At 42.9% G+C, this 11,701-nt stretch overlaps 1 protein-coding gene across 1 annotated transcript in view; it reads left to right on the top strand.

Moving 5' to 3' along the window:
• The first annotated feature begins 1,032 nt into the window (after nucleotides 1-1,032).
• Nucleotides 1,033-11,701, top strand: part of coq8aa (coenzyme Q8A-a) — an 89,938-nt gene continuing 79,269 nt past the window's right edge. The window contains exon 1 of the mRNA XM_084314554.1: nucleotides 1,033-1,103. The gene's annotated coding sequence lies outside the window, so the exon portion shown is untranslated. The remainder of the gene's footprint in view (nucleotides 1,104-11,701) is intronic.

Raw genomic sequence — 11,701 nt, 5'->3', positions numbered from 1 at the left:
TCTAGCACAATCTCTGGAGCAAAACAGAAAGAAGCATTTTATATAAAAGTATTCTGTACTTCTGTATGAAAACTAATAAAGAAACTTGAAACTTCAACTGTCTTCAGCCTATGTGGGGCAGTGGAGGCGGCGAGCCATAGTGGAGCTGTCTAATGAGTACAGCTCCACCCCTTTGGATTGCTTGGATGCAGGAACCGCACACCCAAACTGTTTCTCTGTGAGATTGACCAATGAAAGGTCACATTTATAAAACTGGGAACGAACGAGGTTACATTTCAGTCAACTATCTCCTGTCAACTGACTCCTTTCTCTCAAGACAGACCAATAGAAATCGTCAGTAGGTGGGACTTCAGGCTTGTTACCAGAGCCATACATAGACAGAGTTAGACTATGAACAACATGTTGCTGCCTCTTAGAACTAAATCAAATCAAATCAAATGTATTTGTAAGGACCGACAAGACACATGTCAATGTCCCCATGGGCCGGACACGTCTTCTTTAAACAAGTCGAGAAGAAACGTCACAATAAATCAATAACAAAACAAAAACGAACTAGTTACAGACTATAATGACAACAGGACCTCACATACAGAACACAGTACACAACAGACACACATACAGTACACATACACAGTAAGTACAACAGACACACATGGGACAGCACCACAAACAATATACATCAGTATTACTTACTTACGGGGACCCTTATGTAAACAAGACGAAAGTCTTTCTCTGGTCTGCATCCCCTTAACAATTGTATGTATTGAGCTGTACTGTACTGTACCCATTCTGCAATCTGTTAATAAAAATGTGCAATCAATCAATCAATAATAATTATTATTAATAACTAATAATTATTCATAATAATGGTTGCATGCCGTTACTGATTACTAAAGCTGGCAATATAAACTGTATGTCAATATTTATAATGGTGAACCGCTGACGAAAAAGCACCATCGTGGCCAAACTATGCCTGTGTAGGGCTCTCTGCTGACAGCTAAAGTTAGTAAACAACAGCGTTTTGACCTCATGGTTGAGACTCAAGTTCGGAGGCAGATTAACAGCAAAGCAAGGACGACTGGGACAGAAAGTCATAACTGCTGGTAAGGGTCTGATCTACCTTGATGATAATGATAATAATTTGTGCTTTATTTCGCCGCGCGACAACTCTGATATAGACTGTAGGGAAGTGGCAGCGGTTTGAAGGACAGGTAGAAAGCTCTGAATGAATGAATGAAATCTCGTGAGGACAGTATGTAAGGCAGCGCGTCTCCTTGTTTGTTTTTCTTTTCCTTTACTGCGCGCGGAGGAAACAGTCTGTCGGTGCCGTGTGCCCTGCAGCACGGCGCCAACAGACACCCATTTGACCCCTAGAACGGCTACTGCTAACGGCGTTATGGAACTGTTGTTGTGGAGCAGTGAGAAGAGTGTCTTAAATTAAGCTGTACTGTAGCCATATTTTCAGACCAGTACATGCTCCACTTCTACAAGGTCAATTGGCATGTTCTTGGTATCTAGGAACATCTATGGAACGCAGGGAATGTATTCCCAGTGTCAGAAATATTGAATACAAATATTGAAACAAAGAAGAATATAAATTATAATTTTTCTTTGCATCTTTGACAGTGAATAACACCATGTTAAAATTGCGGGTGTTCAGATTTCGCTCACTCAGCTCATTCAGCACCTTCTTGAGATCAAGTGTACAAAAAAAATCTAAGTGAATTAATAAAGGAAAGATGATTAAAGAATTATAATCCATTTGAATATAATATACTGTAGAATATATTAAAAAAAAAACATCTGTAAACAAACAGTGCTGAAAATATACACTTTGACTGCTGTTTTGATAGGGTTAGGGTCTTTACTTTTGGCTACATTTGAAAAAGAAACACAACATTAAATCTGTATTGATCAATTTAGGATGAGAACAGCAGGGTCCCCCCCAAGCTTAACACTTTGAATGCCCAGCAGGGGGCGCACATTTAGTGCTTGAATGCCCACCATCCGCTTCAATGTTAACGTTAATATCGCCTAATCTATGTTTTAAATTATGGCTATGTGTCTAATCTGCCCGTCGCATTATCAATGACCCATTTCCAGTCAACATTGTCGAAGCGGATTGTTTTTTTATCGGTTCATTTCCGTTTTATAGCATTTTGAAAAGCCCTCGTTTTCACGGAAAAAATAAGAGATTCCATGATAATCGCCCTGTACTGTAATATTATAGAACGTTGTCATTTTTCGGCTTATTTATGAATCGTTTTCAAATAAACGCTAGATTATCGATAGTATATGTGTACGTGTGCATGCTGGTGCCGCGCGCTGAAAATCGATTCTCTCAGTTCCTGATCGCTCTTACAGTCAAACAGCCATATCACATTATAGGGGAAAAGCTTATATCTCCGTGAAAACGGGTCTGATTATCCTAAGACTGGTAAAATAGATTCCTTACCTGAGATCAGATGGTATCCAAATGGATTATTCCAATTCCTGATAGCCATTCCAAAAATCGATCCTTTTATTGATCCCACGCGTATACTGTAAAACACAGTAACCACGCTGTGCTGAGGGTCCAGCATGAAGCTGATCGGCTCCGGTTACATGCGTGAGAAGTAAAATGTGGAGTCCGGGTTTTTTTTTCTCATGCATTTTCATTGAGTCCAATCCAAAAGGGTGAATTACCATCTGGGAGACGATAGGGGGCGCTTTTTTCACATCTGAGCGCCTGGGGTGGCTGATTTACCAACGGTAGACTCGATTGATGAAATATGAATTCAGATCGCTAATAAATTAAAAAAAAACGAGAAAAAACGAATATTCTCGTTATGGGCATTCAACCCGCGGGGGGTAAACCCGAGAATATTCGTTATGGGCATTCAAAGTGTTAACACAGGCGTTATGGAACTGTTGCTGTGGAGCAGTGAGAAGAGTGTGTTAAAATGATTACATGCCACAATAACATGCCGTGTGACAACTTGTCCAGTGACTTGGCAATGTGATGTTTGCAAAACATACAGAAAACAGTGTGTCAGTTGATTTTCTTTTCTGTACTCGTATGAATTACTTGAGTAGTGCTAGAGTACTTGTTTAGGGAAATCTATTTTCAGAACACATTTTAAAGAGCATGGGAGCAGCAATAACAATGCACAGCAATATACCCGATGCTTAATGCGTATAGTCAGTCAAATCAGTCAATTACCCTTTGTAATTATTACATTACCTCCACTCTGTATGCAGCATGTCTCTCAACTTGTGGAATGGCATAATGGAATATTATTTTTTGAGAAAAGCATGCCCATACCAATAGTCTATGAACACTACACAAGTGGGTGGCATGTTTTTGGCATAATTTGGAAATCTTTTAGATAACTCTAAGCTAGCTATAGTCCAACGCAACTACATTCTTGCGGTAACATTAGCATACTATACTATCCATAGAATCCTTCTTATGCTCTCATGCTCCACAGCTTCCAGTGTTGTCTTCCTGCAACAACTCACTCCTTGCACGATTTCAGGGCAAGAATTCTGTTTCAGTGACAAAGTTCCCTCAAACTCGGCGAGTACTCAAGTAATCAATTGTAAAGACTTGTTGTCTTTATGGACAGGATGTGCTGTGCTGCTGCTCTCTACAATATATTAATAAATGCTAGGCTACATGGGCTATCATACTATCATGGCTGCTTTATACTAGCCATAGTATAAAAGTGGAATCTGGCAAGTGATACTAAAGAGCATGATAAGCTTCAACTCACATTGATGACTGCTACCCTTGACCTAACCTACAGTAACATAGACCATGAATACCACAACCTGCCATGCACCTGGCCAAATTGGTCCATTACTGTAAACCTTACCACAATACTGCAAACTACCCAGTTCCATAGCCTGTACTTAAATTGTCTCATTGTCAGACATTTCCCCAAATTAATTAACCAGATAACTTCAACAACACATTGTAATGAATCACATTACTTATGCTTTAAACTGCTTCCAGTTTAGTCACTTGCTGACTGGACTCCTTACCCTTGAAATTAAATGTATTTATCAGTAAATTTATCAGACATTAACCTTGATAATGTACTTTCTAGGGGTGGAACAGTTCACAAAAATCACGTTTTTTTTTTTTTACCATATTTAATTAGTAATATAGCCTGATCATTTCATCCCTGTAGAGACAACTAGAGTCAATTGTCTCTCTTGCTCAAGTATCCGGTTGAAACATTCCACCTAGCTAATCTTAGATGACTGACTTCTGACCTCGCCCGGGGTATTCACTAGATCTTCATGTTACAGCTACACATAGGATCATAGAAATAGCATGAATGGTGTCAGGACATGCTTAAACCAGGCAGTGGCTAGCTTGAAGGCAGAGTTTTGGGGGTCAAATTGGGACAGGCCGCTGAAGACTGACAGCTACTCTGGTGGTAACTTACACACATTTGATTAAAGGACATAGTGAGGGGGCTTTGTTGTCATTCAACATTAAAAGTATATCCTTATGTAGCCGGGCTCGTATTGCCATCTCTGCGTTGTGTTAAAGTTTGACCCCTGTTAAGGGATTGCCCCGAGTGAGTCTCGAACCCGGGTCTCCCGCACCACGGGCGACATCGCAGACCACTATACCAAGAGGTAACATGTCTGCATGCCTTTCATGGGTGAATGAGTTTACTTGCAGTACCATTACGTGCCACTTCACAACACTTGAAGTCCATCGTGACTGTGGATATACTCACGGACCTCTGTTACATTCACCCCCCTAAACTCACTCCACCCAGGGCATCCGGGTCATGGCACCACTGTAGCCAGGCTCGTATTGCCATCTCTGTGTTGTGTTAAAAGTTCGACCCCTGTTAACTCATTGGGCGCCAAAAACGAGTATTCTCGTGTTTCATCGCCAACCGTTCAGCACCAAAAACAAGTTCTCGTTTTTAGATCCTTTGATCTTTTCCCTTTGATCCCCATTCTAAACACTCGCTCGGAGCTGCCTGTGTCTCCCTGGCACCGCTGCCTATGTTAAAATTGCAATGACGATTGAATCCCACAAGGTGGCAGTATCACCTACCTTTGAACTTGGGATATCGGTTGTCTTTCAGTACTGAGGTACCTCCAGCTGCTTCCCCCTCAAAGTGAATTAGGACATAGCAATCGGTCGGATATTTGATGCCTCAAACCTATTGTTTCCCGTATGATGGCCATGCCCAATATACACAAGTAATTGCGATTGCGATGGGACGACTGGGATTTATTCATTTTGGAGTACTTTCTGACTAAGGTAAGGTTTAGGTAACCTGCTGGTATTTTTTTAACCTAAAACATGCTTTTGGTTAACGATCGCAGTTTCGAGGTAAAACGCCCCCCCCCCCCCCCTTGATGATTTTGTGAAGAAACATATATATATGGTATGCCTTTTGATTTGGAAATATTTGGAGTTTCAGGCGAGCAACCCGAACGATTTGGGCGTATGCATATAACATGTCATATCTCGCGATCTAGAAAAAAAGACTGGATTATTTTGGAAAGGGGTGATGTTTAGCATGGAATAACACACAAATGGGCCTTTTATGGGTGGATGAGTTTACTTGCAAGTGGTTACCTGTGTTGAACTGGTTTATTTTTTAGAAAATATAAAAATATACTGGATTACTATTACGACTACTACCAATACTACTGATACATCCCTATTGGCAATGTATCAGTCTAGGTAATTAATGGGAAACACTGAGGGAGGCACATACAACACTCATAACTATTTACAACCAGTGTCAGAGCGAAATTCTGAGTGCACACTGGACACTCTGACCAAAGAGTCAGTTTATCAGAGCGGAGCAGATTTTCAGAGTGAATTTATTAACTCGCCTTAACTAGGGCCCTATGAAATCCGTTTTTATCTTTTCCTGTTTTCGGATATGAATTTTCCTGTTTTCGGATTTCTCTTGATTTAAAATGTTTTCCTTTGGATTTAACCAAAACAAACGATACAAAATTATGTTTTTAACTAACTTTAATAATAGTACATCTGCAAACAGTGCCACTGCCAGTGTAGTTCAATGTTCAGTGCCAGTTAGGTTATGAGGTTTATTTTTTTCAATTAAGTTCAGTTCAATGCAGTTCAACTGCCAGTGCAGTGCAATAACTAAATATTAATTAAATAGTTAAATAATACAAAATAATAATTTGTTTAAAAGAAATCAAGAAAAAAAACTGTAAAATGTAATTTATTTCAAAGAGATGTCCTTTAAAGATTCATGCTTCTCCCCATCTCTGGCTGACATCACCATAGGGAGGTGTAGTCTGACGTCACTGGTTGTTCCACCCGTAGGCCTATAGGGATTTATCATTGGGAAAATGGATTATCGGCTATTGTAACAATTCTGCCGCATGGAAATTGAAAAGCTTTCCATTTTTGCACAAAATGAGTTCCCCCCTATCACTAACATTATTTTTTAAGAATTCTTTGTTGAAATAAAATTTGGCGATTTTAAGTTTAAATCTCAACATTATCTGGCCATCCTCAGTAAATAGTAAATACTATCAAACTTTCCGAAGACCAGAGTTGGGACGGGCACGCACACACACACAGAGGGAGAATGGCTTATATGAGCTATTCAGTTCAGTTCATACAGTATATCAACTTATATCAACTATCCAGTTCGTTTTTATAGTGTAACTTGTTATGCAACTAGTCAGTCTCGGAATGGATTTGGTAGCTTTTTTCTGCGTCTCCGTAGACCGTGCCGCACCACCGTTTTAAAGTCTTAGTGAAGATTGATTTATATGAAAACCGATTTATGTATAATTTAGCTAGCTCGCTGTTACATTCAAGCCTAAAATATGGCTCGTGAAGGCCTTGAATGAAACGTGGTGGACACAGGACACTGGACAATGGTTATCAAAAATAACTATTTATTAACACAGCACTAAATAAGTGGACAAAAAGATGGGGAGCTGGGTGCTCCAGACTCCCTAGTTCAGGATATAATTATAAAGAAAAGCCCAAAGGCAAAAAGGACAACAAGCCAAAAATAGACAAGTCAAAACAGTGAGCAGGTGAGACTCTGGAGAGCTGAGATCTCTTGTGAAGTGGGGGAGACTTGACTGCTGCCTGCACTCTGCATTTGTAGGGCGTGGTGCCTCATCACCACACCTGTGATCAATTAAAAAAGCGGCCATTTTAAACACAAGAAAAACAGGAAGAAACAGTGTGTCAATTAAACCACCAATTAGTGACAGCACACTTAACCACCATGTGAATATGCACCACAGACAGTAAGTATCCCTCCACTAGGGGTGCACCGATATGAAAATTGGCCACCGATACCGATACCGATTGTTCAACTAACACAATCGGCCGATACCGATACCGATACCGATAATTGTGGCAAAAAATAAGTATTTTTAATTTTTTTTAATTTTTTTTTAATTTTTTTTTTAATTTTTTTTTTAATTTTTTTTAATTTTTTTAATGAAACTACTGTATATTTGTATGTGTGTTTGTATTTGTAGGCCTCTTTACTTACTTAAAAAAGGAAACATCAAGAAATATGTTTATGGTATCACTGATCCCTCTCCCAGTATCGTCTGGCGGCCTGCAGAGGGATACTATTTTCTCAACCAGAGCTTTCAACCAATGCAATGGAACCATTCTGGCGGCCTGCAGCGGGATACTATTCTCTCAACCAGAGCTTTCAACCAATGCAATGGAACCATTTTGATTGACAGTCGATTCGGCCAATTACGCCACACCGCTAGCACCCACCTCCTGCTTACCACCAAGCGTTTATTCATTTTTCTACTTCGGGGCATGCCGCCATTGATCTGCTTCTGCTTGCGAGAATGCGAGTCAAACTTAGAACCACAACAAGCTAATACGTTAGCTGCCCGGCAGTGCCCGCCGACCAGCGCGCTCCACAGGATGGCCAAACGAGACACAATGATTTTACTGCAACAAATTTTATAATAAAACAAAGCCTTTCTATACATTTGTCTGGTTGAAAACTTTATTAACAGATTGCAGAATGTGTAGTTGGGTACGGAATGAGCAACGGAATGTAACCGAGCTATGCACGGCTTGCTTGCTATCTTCGGGTAAATACTATGCTGATGTAATTGAACGTGTAACTAACTATAATAACATTAATGCCACAAAACGAATGTTTGTGTCATTTTAACAGCAGATACTTTCTTAAATGCCATCCTCCCGACAGAGCGGTGTTGATGGGGAGCTCTGATGGATTCGCTTGGTTGTGTTATTAACATTGAACAGCTAACCGAAAGCTAGGGTTAACTAATGTTAAAGGTTTAGCCATAACGTTACGTTGGCTAAAGTTGGGGCTATTCTTAATCCAGTAATAATGGCTGCAGACCTGCAAGCAAAGTACAGCAAGTTGGCAAAGGAGTATTCCAACGTAAATCACATTTTCACCAGTAACGTTAGTCTTCTGCCTCCCGGCTATGAACGGACTCGGAGTAATGCCTTGCTGCTATGGGTAATAATAATATGCTGATGTTATTGTCCGTGTAACACTAACTATATAACGTTAATGCCACAAAACGAATGCCTTGTTAATCATAAATAGTAACTTTGATGCAGTAGCTTGTGTGTGTGTGGGGGGGACGCGAGTGAATTTTTTTTTTGCCTTTTGACGCTACACAAATGGATGGTTAGTTATCGGCGACTGCTATCGGCACATTTGAGCTTATCGGCCGATAGGCCGATAGCAGTCAACAAGGCACTTATCGGCCGATACCGATACCCGACCGATATATCGGTGCACCCCTACCCTCCACCATGTGAAAGTAATACGTAACACCCCCACACCGAAGATTTATGTTCTTCTCCCAACTATAGCCCAAAGAAACCATCACCAAGAGAACGAACATAAATAAATAAATAAGGGGATACTTACCAACCTTACCCAAAAAAAACTGCAACCACACACTCTAACACGTGCAGCGCCTGTACTGTGTTGAGTGTGAGCCCCGGTCAAGAGTCACACCCAACTGTACACCAAAAATTACTGTGACTCACAAAGCGAGCCACTACCACAGCCGGGATAACGCGTCAGCCAGCACATTATCCTTACCCTTAATATGAAAAATCTCAATATTAAAAGCCTGCAGGAACAAACTCCAGCGCATTAGACGTTGGTTCTTGTTCCGCATGTTGTTAATGAAGACCAACGGATTGTGATCCGTGTACACCTTAAGAGGCATGTTAGACGACCCAATGTACACCTCGAAGTGAGAGAGAGCCCAAATCATGGCCAATGACTCCTTCTCAATCGTCGAGTACACCAGTTGGTGCCGATTAAATTTCTTCGAGAAGTACGAGATGGGGTGTTCAATACCCATGTCATCCTCCTGAAGCAACACAGCCCCCGCACCGAGATCACTGGCGTCGACCGCCAACATAAACGGCTTCGAAAACACGGGCGCAGCCAAAACTGGGGCATCGATCAATATGGACTTCACCTGGCCAAAAGCAAAGGCGCACCTGGCATCCCACTCGAAGGGAACCTTCGGGCTCAACAGGTCTGTCAGAGGTGCGGCAACTGCCGAAAAGTTCCTACAGAATCCCCTGTAGTACCCGGCCATACCTAAGAAGCAACGGAGGTCACGCCGAGTAGCCGGCTGCTTAAAAGCCACAATAGCTTCCACCTTCGAGCCCACAGGCCGAACCTGACCCCGCCCCACTATCTTCCCCAGATAAGTCACCGTAGCCCTCCCAAACTCGCACTTAGCCAGATTCACCGTGAGGTTCGCAAGCTTAAGCCTGCTGAACACCAGCCTTAAACTACCCATATGCTGTACCCACGAATCCGAATAGACGACCAGGTCATCCAGGTAAGCCTCACAGTCAACAACCCCAGCCAAAACCTTATTGACTAGCCTCTGAAAGGTCGCAGGGGCATTCCTCATACCAAACGGCATGACCTTATACTGGAGGAACCTCTCGGGCGTCACAAAAGCAGAGATGAGCTTTGCCCTCTCAGTAAGAGGCACCTGCCAATAGCCTTTCAAAAGGTCCAACTTGGTAACAAAGGTAGCGCCACCCACCCGATCCACACAATCCTCCATCCTCGGCAAAGGAAAACAGTCTGGCTTGGTTACATTGTTAACTTTCCTGAAGTCCGTGCAAAAACGATCTGTACCATCAGACTTATCTACCAGCAGACACGGAGAGCTCCACGAACTACTGCTGTCCTCAGCGATGTCATTCGAAAGCATATATTCCACCTCTTTACGCAACCGATCACGCTTTGCAGGGTTAACCCGATAAAAATGCTGTTTAATAGGCTCTGCATCACCCACATCGATATCATGCTGCAACACAGTCGTGCGTGAAGGGACATCCTCAAATATGTCACAACACTCCCTAATCAAACAAATTATATCACCCCTCTGATCCGCAGGCAAGTGAACCAGATGTGCATCCAGGTCACCCAGCAGCACAGAGTTCTTCAAGCGCCCTCCCACCACTTCCTTAGACGGGACGACGACATCATCCTCCCGCTCCAACTCATCCCCTGAAAGACAGGAAAAACCGTCACCAACAGTCTGCACAACTGCACAGGTCGAGACTGACCCGGCAGGGACAGGTTCAAAATTGGAACAAGGGAGAGAGACAACATCCCCCCCAGTGGGGCCGGCCACTTTGAGCTCTGAAGGCCCCCTGGCATGACATGGTTTAATCATGTTCACATGGCACAACCTGGTCTTCCTACCACGATCTGGCGTACTGATTACATAATCCAGGTCACCGACTTTCCGCAGTACAGTGTAGGGACCACTAAACTTTGCATGCAGACTCGGGCCCGGTACCGGCAATAGAATGAACACCTTCTCTCCTGGAGTAAACACTCTATCCCGTGCTCTACGGTCGTACCACACCTTCATTCTACCTTGTGTCTCCTCTAGATTAGACCGGGCTGTTTCACACGCCCGGTGCAACCGCTCCCTGACACCGCAGATATAATCCAGTACGTTTCTTGGCTCACTAGCACCCAGCCACCCCTCCCGCAGGAGCTTGAGCGCCCCCCGTACAGTGTGTGCAAAGACTAACTCCGCAGGGCTAAAACCAGTGGACTCCTGTACTACCCCTCTCGCTGCAAACAACAACAAATGGACCCCTCTATCCCACTCCTGTCCCGTCTCCTCACAGAAACACCTCAACATAGTCTTAAGAGTGGAGTGGAATCTCTCCAAGGCCCCTTGTGACTCAGCATGGTAAGCAGAAGACAGACTGTGTGTGATATTCCAATGGTTGCACCACTGCTTAAAAACAGTCGAAGTGAAATTGGTACCCTGGTCAGTCTGTATGACCCTGGGCAAACCAAACAATGAAATTTTTTTTTGAAAGAACCTCAGTCACCGTCTCTTGTTCCTAACAGGTATCGCCTCTGGGAAACGTGTGTTAGTACACATAATGGTGACCAGCCCTGTGTTACCTTTCTTAGTCCTCGGGAACGGACCTACACAGTCGACTATGACCCTCTCGAAAGGCTCTCCTACCGCTGGTATCGGATGGAGTGGAGCCGGCGGAATCACCTGATTCGGTTTCCCCACCACCTGGCACACAGAACAAGACTGGCAGTGACTCTTCACATCCCCTTTCAATCCCGGCCAAAAGAAATCCCGCAAAACCCTGTCATGGGTCTTGCGGATACCCAAGTGACCCGACATGTCATGTGCAAGAACC

Source organism: Notolepis coatsorum, assembly GCF_963971535.1.
Source record: "Notolepis coatsorum genome assembly, chromosome: 5".
Classification (NCBI taxonomy): domain Eukaryota; kingdom Metazoa; phylum Chordata; class Actinopteri; order Aulopiformes; family Paralepididae; genus Notolepis; species Notolepis coatsorum.
Note: the sequence above shows the minus strand (reverse complement) of the source record. Positions and strands in the feature narration are given on the sequence as shown.